General features: G+C 32.6%; 1 pseudogene; it reads left to right on the top strand.

The window, feature by feature from the left end:
• The first annotated feature begins 9,587 nt into the window (after positions 1–9,587).
• The window catches only part of LOC124886534, a 7,412-nt pseudogene continuing 6,328 nt past the window's right edge, over positions 9,588–10,671 (top strand).

The raw sequence follows: 10,671 nt of genomic DNA, 5'->3' as shown, positions 1-10,671 counted from the left end.
GAAGAGGACTCTGTATGTCAATTTGAAATTATGTAAACTAGAGCACCATGCTATTTGATGATTTCCAGAATAAACAACTTTGCATAATTCTCTCAAATATAAGTAGTCCTCAAAGGTAAGTAGTGATAAGACTTAGTCATTCTATCCATGATTGCCGAAATCAAATCAAGATAATGCCGAGACTGCGGAAGACCAATAATAATGTCCATGCTGATCACATCCCACTTCCACATAGGCAACTTAACCTCTTGAAACATACCGTTGGGTCTAAAGCGATCAACCTTTACCTACTAACACACCACACACTTAGCCATGAATTTATCCATATCTCACTTTATGTTGCTCCACCAATAAATATTCTTTAGGTCATGATAAATCATCATTGAGCCTGGATAAGCTGTATACCTCAACTCATGAGCCTCAGTCAAAATTTTTTCTCGCATCCCATCAAGATCAAGAGAACACAATCTATTTCCACCAATTACAAATGCCATGACCTTTTGTTAACCCATATTATCCTTAAGTTTCATCAAAATAGGGTAAAAACCTGCTTTTCCTTCTTCTCTGCACCAAGAAATGACTTTCCCACATATTGCACAATCACACCCCCATCCTCAGAATAAAAAAGACAAAATCTAAGACTAGCTAATTGGTGAATGTCCATCACTTATCTTTATTTCTACCCATTCACATAATACAAGATACCAATAGACATCTTTCTAAGAGCATTAATAATCACATTGGCCTTACCTAGATGGTAATGAAGACTTATATCTTAGTCCTTGAGAAACTCAAGTCATCTCCTTTTCCTGAGATTCAACTCCATCTGAGTGAACACATACTACAAGCTTTTATGATTTGAATAAATATCAACATAAACATCAAACAACTAATAACGCAAAATCTTCAAATAAATCACAATAGCTGCCAATTCCAAATCATAATTCGGATAATTTCTTTCATGAACTTTGAGTTGCCTAGAAGCATAGGCCACAACTTTACCATACAGCATCAAGACATAACCTAGTCCCACATGCGATGCATCACAGTAAACAACAAATCCATCAGCACCCTCGAAAAGGGTCAAAACTATAGTAGAAGTAAATTTAACCTTCAACTTCTCAAAGCTACCATCGGAAGCACCAGACCATAGAAACTTTAATTTTTTCTAGGTAAACTTAGTCAATGATGCAACAATAGATGAAAACTTTCAAAAAATCTCCTATAATACCTGGCAAAACCTATGAAGCTCTAAATATTGATTGGAGTCTTGGTTCTAGGCCATTTATTAACTGCCTTAACTTTCTATGGATCTACCATAATCCCCAGACTAGAAAAAAATAACCTAAAAAGGTCATAATATTTAACAAAAACTCACACTTCAAAAACTTGGCATATATTCGGTGATCCATAAGAGTCTACAATATTTCTTAGGGGTGAATGGCATGGTCCTCTTCACTCTTAGAATATAACAAGATATCATCAATAAACACAATCACAAATAAATGCAAGAACTGCCTAAAAGTCGATAAATGCAGCCAAATCATTAGTAAACCCAAATTACTTCACCAGAAACTCATAATGACCATATTAGTTTTGGTTGGCAGTCTTAGCGATATCCACAACCCTAATTTTCAACTGATGATAACGCGACAAATGATCAATCATAGAAAAATATCTAGAACCTTGAAACTGGTCATAAAGGTCATCTACCCTAGAAAAAGGATACTTATTCTTCACCATCTCCTTTTTCAGTTGTCGATAATCTATAAACATCCAAAAGGATCCGTCTTTCTTATTCACAAAAATCACGAGAGCACACCATGAGGACATACTATGATAGAAGAAACGTTTGTAAAGACGATCCTTTAATTGCTTCTTAAGTTCTTTTAACTCATTCGGAGCCATTATCTTTGACCCTCGAAATTCATCTAAAATTCAAAGAACTTGATTCAATAGTGCATTTTGAGTGTAAACCATATTTCAAATCAATTGAAATCATCAAAATATTCATCGGAGATTGTTTAGGAAAAAATTGGGACCTACACCTATAGTTTCATCACTTTCATTAAATCTGTGCAATAGCCCAAAATAAATCTGGGAGCCTTAGGACCTGATCCAAGGGTATCCCTAGCCTAAGTTGGATTTTCAACATTTCCGACATGATGGCAAAGTTAGATTTTCAATCTGAGGTCATTTCAACCAAATTTAGGTCCCATACCTATTCTTTCTAATTTTTAAATTTTTGACTAACAGGTCAAAATAAGTTCAGGTACATTGGGACCCGTACCAAAGGTTTACCTAGACTAAAATCAATATTACAAATTTATTGGCATATTTGGTTTTTGCATTCGAGATTATTTCACTGAAGTTTTCACCCAGTGGACATTTAGAACCAACGAATACATATGAAAGCAGCCCAAGTAAGACTTACTGTATCAATTGCTTGGTTATCAATATCAATTGCTTGGTTATTAATATCAATTCGGTTACTTGGCAATTCATTTGGTTATCAATATCAATTACTTTCTGGATCGTTCTGTAACATGTTTGGAAAAAAATAAAAATATCTTATTTTGAAATTTCATTAAACTCGACTGGAGTAATGTATTATAGGAATCATCCTCCTTTAATCATAGAGATATTTTAACGATTCCTATGTTTGTAGTTGGAAATAAAGAGGATCCCAAAAAATTTATTCGAACCTAATTCTTCCTAAATTTTCTAGTCTAATCAACTGCCTCTTACTAGGTGATACTGAGAAGGGCCAGACCCTTTTTTTATTTGTTTCTTTCTTTACTATTCAAAGAAGAAGTTTTCTGTTAAGTATATATGATCTTTGTATGAGAAAGATGGGATATAAACATAATGGTTGTCTAACGAGATACTATGCAGAATAAAGTTGTCAGATGGGTCACATATTCGATAATTCATTAATTTGATGACTTGTTAGCACCTTTTAAGCCTAAATTATATGCTTTTCCATTGATTTGATGGTACTCTTTTACATAATGCCCATTTATGTAGCTAAAAGTAAAAAAGGAAGAGTGGGAAAGTCATTCAAGTCATTAAGAGGCCAATTGTGAAGGAAATGAGTCATCCTCTTTGCATCCGTTTTACATTTTCTTTGGAGTTGTTATCCATCTGCTCTTTGTCTGCTCTTCATCCTCTTTGAATCCGCTCAAGAAAACCAAGAATAAGGTGACAGTTTTGTAATTTCTATCAAATGTAGAGTTGAGTTTAAAAAGAGGCTTTTAGCTCATCTTTCAAGACCTAGTTTTCTTCTTTTGGAATATAGCCTCTCTTTTAGCATTCTAGCTTTTCTCTTCTCTTTTAGCATCCATCTTTTCATCTTTTGATATTTTTGTACTAAGATTAAATAAAAAATATATGTTAGTGATTTTCCATTGAAGAATTATTAAAGCCCCAAGTGTGGAACTACATTGTCTCTATTTCTCATGGATGAAGTTAATGATAACTTTTGTATATTCTTATCCCTTTTATCTATGAGTAGCTAATTTCCAATCTTGGAGTTATGCTTGCTTAGGTAGTGGTAGTTCATGGGTTTTAGAAAATTATTTTTCTAATTAGTTAGTTGTGATGGGTGTTGCATTTATTTCATGAATTAATTGAAAATTGGGGGTTGCAAACTCCAACCACCCTAGAACCCATGTCATTCTTGAAAGAGAGGACATAGTTTAGGAATAAATGCAACCAATAACTTGATTTATTTCATTTAATGATATCTCTTAGACATAAGTATGTCAATTGAGGCAATAGATATAGGAAGTTGTCACACTTATGAAGTGTTCGAAAGAACCCATTTGTGAAATTTGGTGTTGTAATTTAAAGATTGACACCAATACATTGACATCTAGCCTACCCATGACTTTTAGCTAAAAATTAAACAAATGGCCAAATACCCATTCATGATCCCACACCTATTATTGCATAACCCCATGACTTATTCTCAATTGAATTCACTCGTAGCATTCTTCAACGTCAAACTAGTGCACTAAAATTGAAGTAGTTGTCATTTATAAACACATTCAAATTAAATCCACCCATTTTACATTTATGCTTGCTTTATTCACACTACGGGTCATCTTTTAGTAGTCTATAAATACTCTTGAGTTTTGAATTCCATGCTTTCACTCCTTGTGGATTTGACCCAACCTAAGTTGGGTTATTATATTGAAAACGATCGCTTACACCCATTCAAGTGTATACTTTGAGCGTTATCAATATTGTACATTTACCGCTTTGAATTTTTAAAATTGGATTTATACCTTATCAACTTATTTCATATCATGGTTCAAGCATTAAAAATCAATGAGGCTTATTCTTCCTTTTCTATGCCCGTGGAACTACTATCAATGGTTTACTCAATTACTTATTGGGAATGTTAAAAAAAAAGATTACTACTTGATTTTTGGAATATGCCTATATCTATCACCTTTCCTTCATTGATTTAATTCGTTCAATAGATACCGAGATTCATATTGGAAATAAAAAATATAGTAATTCAAACTATAAGACGTAAGAATAATTTAGATTGATCAAAACAAATAGATATAGTAAATAAATGGAATTGGATGCTATGTCACTCCCATATATGGAATTGAGATTCACATATATCAAGATAATATTGTGGATTGATCTATAGATCCATATCAAATGCAGTCTCTATCTTCATTTTAGTCCATGGAGCAGCTACAACCTAACTAATAAATAGTATCGTAGAAAGAAATAGATGAATCTTTCTACCATACTATCTATCTATTAGAATACTACCGATTCTAATCCAATCATTTCATTTAAGACATGAAATTGGAATCTTTTTCATTTTATTTCAGCAATTTTGGCTAGGAACTCAGAAGTCAAGTTTCATTCAAATTAGTTAATAATTAATCATTTTGATTGATTGTTTTTACGTAAATTATAAGTACAAAAGCAGTAGGAACTAGAATAAATAGTGCAGTAGCAATAAATGCAAGATTATTTACTTCCATGATCTCATCGATTTTTTACTTCGCAATAACTCGGGATTTAATCCCATAGAGATGATAAATCTTTGGCCTGTAAATTCAAAGAATGAATATTACCTCTTGATGATCTTGAATCGGATCAATATCATGAATAACAATATCTGAACTATCAAATCAATTTGTCATCTAGAATTGAATAGTATAACATAGGAAGTTCTTTTATCCGTACCACCCTAAACTTGGATTCCTGACCCAATACAACCAAAATTCCTTTATTTATCATTTTTTATCATCTATTCTTTTTTCTCTCTAATTTATCTAGTTCCTTCTTGTACAATCATCTGATGAATTCTCATGAAACGGCTCTTCCACTTCCAGTGGTCACACAGTTACAAACCCAAACAAACAATAAAAGCTAAATGGAAAAAGAAAGGAGTTTAGAACAAAACTATTTTTGACTTTAAAGACAAAGAAGTGTGATAAAGATGCAGCCGTATAAAATAAATATTCATCAAATTTACTATTTTTCAATTTGTTCTTTCGTTGATGGGGCCTTAAAACAAAATAAAAAATTAAAAAAAATAATTCATTCCCCTTTCTAAGAGGAGTAGGATCTTTGGTTGATCTGTCCTTCCCCCTCCTTTCTTTGTAGATTATTAGCCCCGGGATACCTATACCAAAAGCTCAGTGTGCAATTTGCATGAAATCTATTTTTCAACTTCAAACTAGTAAGTGAGGTTCCACAAATCCATAGCTAGAAAAATAAATTGTTTTTATTGTTTTTTCTGGAAAGTATTTTCTATTATTTAATTTTGTATTGGACAAGAAAAGAATTCCTTTTGTGTATGAGCGCCCCAAAAAGGTATAGTACTCGATTCCATTACATACATCAGGGTCAATCGAAAAATCTAGCATTTCTTAGAATACTGACTATAATGCTACCAATAATTGTACTAATCCAACCGCATATTCTTTATCCTACCCAAAGTAAAGAAAAAAGAAATAAGGATTTCCCCTTTGCTTTGACAATGAAATTCTGCCCCCTGTCCCCTTCATAAAATGGGAGAGATTTATTGATATATTTATTAGATCCATCAGGACTGACGGGGCTCTAACCCATAGCTTCCGCCTTGACAGGGCAGTGCTCTGACTAATTGAACTACAATCCTAGAGAAATACAGGATCTAGAAAAAAATTTGATTCTTTTTTATCTCCGGATCGGGTATTTCTGAAGAATAAAATGGTTATATCATCTCATGGTGGATTGGCTAATTATTGGGCTGAGCTGGATTTAAACCAGTGAAGACATATTGGCAATGAATTTACAGTCTGTCCCTATTAACCGCTTGAGCATTGACCCAGGAAGAATCAATTTTAGACTTATTGGTAGTCCAAGATGAACTTCCTTTCGTAGTACCCTACCCCCGGGGGAATTAGAATCCCCATTTCCTTCTTGAAAGAGAGATGTCCTAAACCACTAAACGATGAGGGCCTGCTTGACCAACGGCCATTATACTAGGATCATAGTTTGGTCAGTTTTTTAAAATTGTCAATATAATCGAATGATTCTAATTGAGGGATCTTTCCCCCCTTTCAGAATTGCATAGAATTATTTTTTATGCTGATGAATTATTCATTCCAATCGCCATTAGAAATCTAAAATCTAGTATTAGTATTTTTTTATTTTTGAATTATTTCAATTGAATTTATTTTGATTATTTTAGTTTCGATTATTTTAGTACTTAGAATTTTATTTCGAATTCTTTTCCTTTCATTTGATTCATTATTAAGATGAGATATCCTTATCTCCCTCCCACCAAGACAGGAAATTAACAAATGAGAAATCTAGTAAGATCCAGCAGAAAATTATTTTTTCTCTAAGAATTTAGTTTAAGAGACAAGTAGAATATCTTCATTCCATGATTCAGTAAAATATCTTGAATTTTATGTTGAATTTCTAGGTGTATGTACATGTATCAATCAAGTGAACTTTGTTCTGGTGGGATCAATTCAATAAAAGAAAAAAAACAATTCGAGTCAATCTTGAAACACTTCATTGCATTTTCTCCTAGACTTCTTAGGTAAATCCATGAGCCACTAGACACTATGTATCTATTGCACGTATTTAATGCATATATACTTATGTTTATAATATATGTACATAGAGATATTTTATCTACATAGTGAATAATTTTGAAATTAAATAAAAAAGGCCCTTTTAATTCAGTAGTAGAGTAACGCCATGGTAAGGCGTAAGTCATCAGTTCAAATCCTATAAGGGGCTTTGTAAAACTTCAATCTAGTATTCATATTTAAGGGGAGAAATGTATTTTGATTTGTAATAAAAAAAGTAACTAATTGGATAATATATTATCATTATACTTAGTTATAAAGTTGAACATTTATTCAGTCAATTTTTATTATTATGAATTTCTGAATAATGAAGAGTCACTTCTTGATCACCCACCGAATATTCCTATTTTCCATTATACCAACCAAATCCATTCAAAAGGTTAGAAATCAAATAAAGAAAAAGGAAGTGGATCTGACCTATTGAATCATGACTATATCAGCTATTCTGAAATTAAAATTCGATAGAGATGAAATTGGAGCAGTTGATTTTTTTTATTTCATTTTTTATTTTTGACTGCACAAGAATTTGTCTATATTTCCAGTTAAATCTTCTTGTTACTAGATTTTCTATAGGAAAAATTATAGGAATAACTTTTTATTCCTTTCCTCTATAGAGAAACCTTTCTTCCAAGTCACACCATAAGAGCCATTTATTATCTAGCTTTGATTGTAGATCAAATATTAATTTCTATCTAGATTATATATCTATATTAAGTAGATTATAGATTTTGATGTATATCTATCAAATCCTGGCTTCATGTAATAAATATTTCATTATCGTTGTATCCGGTATTTTTGTTTTGTTCCAACAGTGTGATGAAGAATAGATCCGAGAAAGAGACTATCATTTCCAGTCTCATAGTTATTTTATTTATTTTATTGAATTTTGGATTTGCTAAAAGGAAAAATAGTAGATTATCTCTTTTTCTAACAGACAAAGGAATCTAAAAATAAATATTTGCTTGAAATTTCTTTTTTCTTTTGATCCGTGGAAATATATACTCTGGGGTTTTAGATTTATTTATATGAAGTATGAAGGAAAGGGACCATTTGGTCCTTGAAGAGTTCTTTCAAAACAAGGGATTGATTGAATTGTCTTAATAAGATAATTCATGGATCATATGCTTAGTCAGAAGGAATAATCCATGGATATCACGGACTTACCTAGGTCAGTTTATAGGCTAGTCAATAAAGGATTTTTATCTTCGAAACCCATTAGAAAGGGCAGTACAAGAGAAATCATACAAAAATGATAGAATCTTCGGATGCCCCAAAAAAGATATGAGGTGCTCGAAAATAGTCGAAGTAGTTGAATAGGAGGATCGCTATGTCTATAGCCATTGGTAAGTTTACCAAAGATGAAAGTTATTTATTTGATATTATGGATGACTGTTAACGGAGGGACCATTTTATTTTTGTAGGCTGGTTCGGTTTATTGCTCTTTCCTTGTGCCTATTTCGTTGTAGGGGGTTGGTTCACAGGTACAACCTTTGTAACTTCATGGTATACCCATGGATGGGCCAGTTCTTATTTGGAAAGCTGTAATTTCTTAACTACCGCAGTTTCTACTCCTGCTAATAGTTTAGCACATTCATTGTTGTTACTATAGGGTCCTAAAGCACAAGGAGATTTTACTCGTTAGTGTCAGTTGGGGGGTCTGTGGACGTTTTTTGCTCTCCATGGAGCTTTTGGCCTAATAGGTTTCATGTTACGTCAATTCGAGCTTGCTCGATCTGTTCAGTTGAGACCTTATAATGCAATCACATTCTCTGGTCCAATTGTTGTTTTTGTTTCTGTATTTCTGATTTATCCACTAGGTCAGTCTAGTTGGTTCTTTGTACCTAGTTTTGGTATAGCAACAATATTTTGATACATCCTATTTTTTCAAGGGTTTCATAATTAGACGTTGAACCCCTTTCATATGATGGGAGTTTTTGGTGTATTGGGCACTGCTTTGCTATGCTCCATTCATGGTGCTACAATAGAAAATACTTTATTTGAAGACGGTGATGGTGCAAATACCTTTGGTGCTTTTAACCCAACTCAAGCTGAAGAAACTTATTCAATGGTCAACGCTAACCGCTTTTGGTCCCAAGTCTTTGGGGTTACTTTTTCCAATAAACATTGGTTGCATTTATTTATGTTATTTGTAAAAGTAACCGGTTTATGGATGAGTGCTCTTAGAGTAGTCGGTCTAGCTCTTAACCTATGTTCCTATGACTTCATTTCTCAGGAAATTCGCACAGCGGAAGATCCTGAATTTGAGACTTTCTAAACCAAAAATATTCTCTTAAACAAAGGTATTCATACTTGGATGGCGGCTCAAGATCAGCCTTATAAAAACCTTATATTCCCTGAGGAGATTCTACAACATGGAAACTCTCTTTAATGGAACTTTAGCCTTAGCTGGTCATGACCAAGAATAATCAAGAAATTGCAATAGAAAAGAAATAAGAGAGGTTTGTGATGATTTTTCAATGTTTTCTACTAGGTAATCTCGTATCCTTATCCATGAAGATAATCAATTCGGTCGTTGTAGTCGGACTTTATTATGGATTTCTGACCACATTCTCCATAGGGCCCTCTTATCTCTTCCTTCTCTGAGCTCTTGTTATGGAAGAAGGAACCGAGAATAAGGTATCAGTAACAATTGGTTTTATTACGGGATAGCACATGATATTCATATTGATCTATTATGTGCCTCTGCATCTACCATTGGGTAGATCTACCATATCTTTCATTTCATTTCTTTTGGAACAATCACAAACACTATTTTGATTATAGAACTAATACTAGAAATTCAATGTGTAATCTCAGTATTCAATGTGTATTCCTGAATAATCTCATTTTTTAATTATTCAACCATTTCATTTTACCAAGTTCAATGTTAGCTAGATTAGTCAACATTTATCTCTTTTTATGCAACAACAAGATCTTATTTGTAACAAGTGGTTTTGTTGGTTGGTCAATTGGTCATATTTATTCATGAAATGGCTTGGATTGGTATTAAACTGGATACGACAAAATCATTCTATTAGATTGAGCAAGTACATTCGATCTAATAAGTACCTTGTGTTAGAATTGAGAAATTATATGGCTCTGATCTTTAGTATTCTCTTATTTATTATCTGTGTCTACTATTTAGGCAGAATACCCTTACCCATTCTTACTAAGAAACTGAAAAAAGCCTCAAAAACAGAAGAAAGGGAAAAAGTGAGGAAGAAAGAGATGTAGAAACTGCTTCCGAAATGAAGGGGACTAAACAGGAACAAAAGGGATCCACAGAAGAAGATCCTTATCCTTCTCCTTCCCCCTTTTCTTAAGAAGGGTCGTATCCAGACAAAATTAATGAAATGGGAGAAATTTGAGAGAATGGAAAGGACAAACTAAATGATAAATTCCACTCTCAACTTATAGAGAGAGGCTATAAAAATATTAATACTAGTAATTTTGAAATTTATCATAGCCAAAGATTCTTATCTGAATAATAGTAATAATAATAGTAATAATAATAATAATAATAATAATAATAATAATAATAATAATAATA

The sequence above is a fragment of the Capsicum annuum genome, chromosome 8, assembly GCF_002878395.1.
Source record: "Capsicum annuum cultivar UCD-10X-F1 chromosome 8, UCD10Xv1.1, whole genome shotgun sequence".
Classification (NCBI taxonomy): Eukaryota; Viridiplantae; Streptophyta; class Magnoliopsida; order Solanales; family Solanaceae; genus Capsicum; species Capsicum annuum.
Note: the sequence above shows the minus strand (reverse complement) of the source record. Positions and strands in the feature narration are given on the sequence as shown.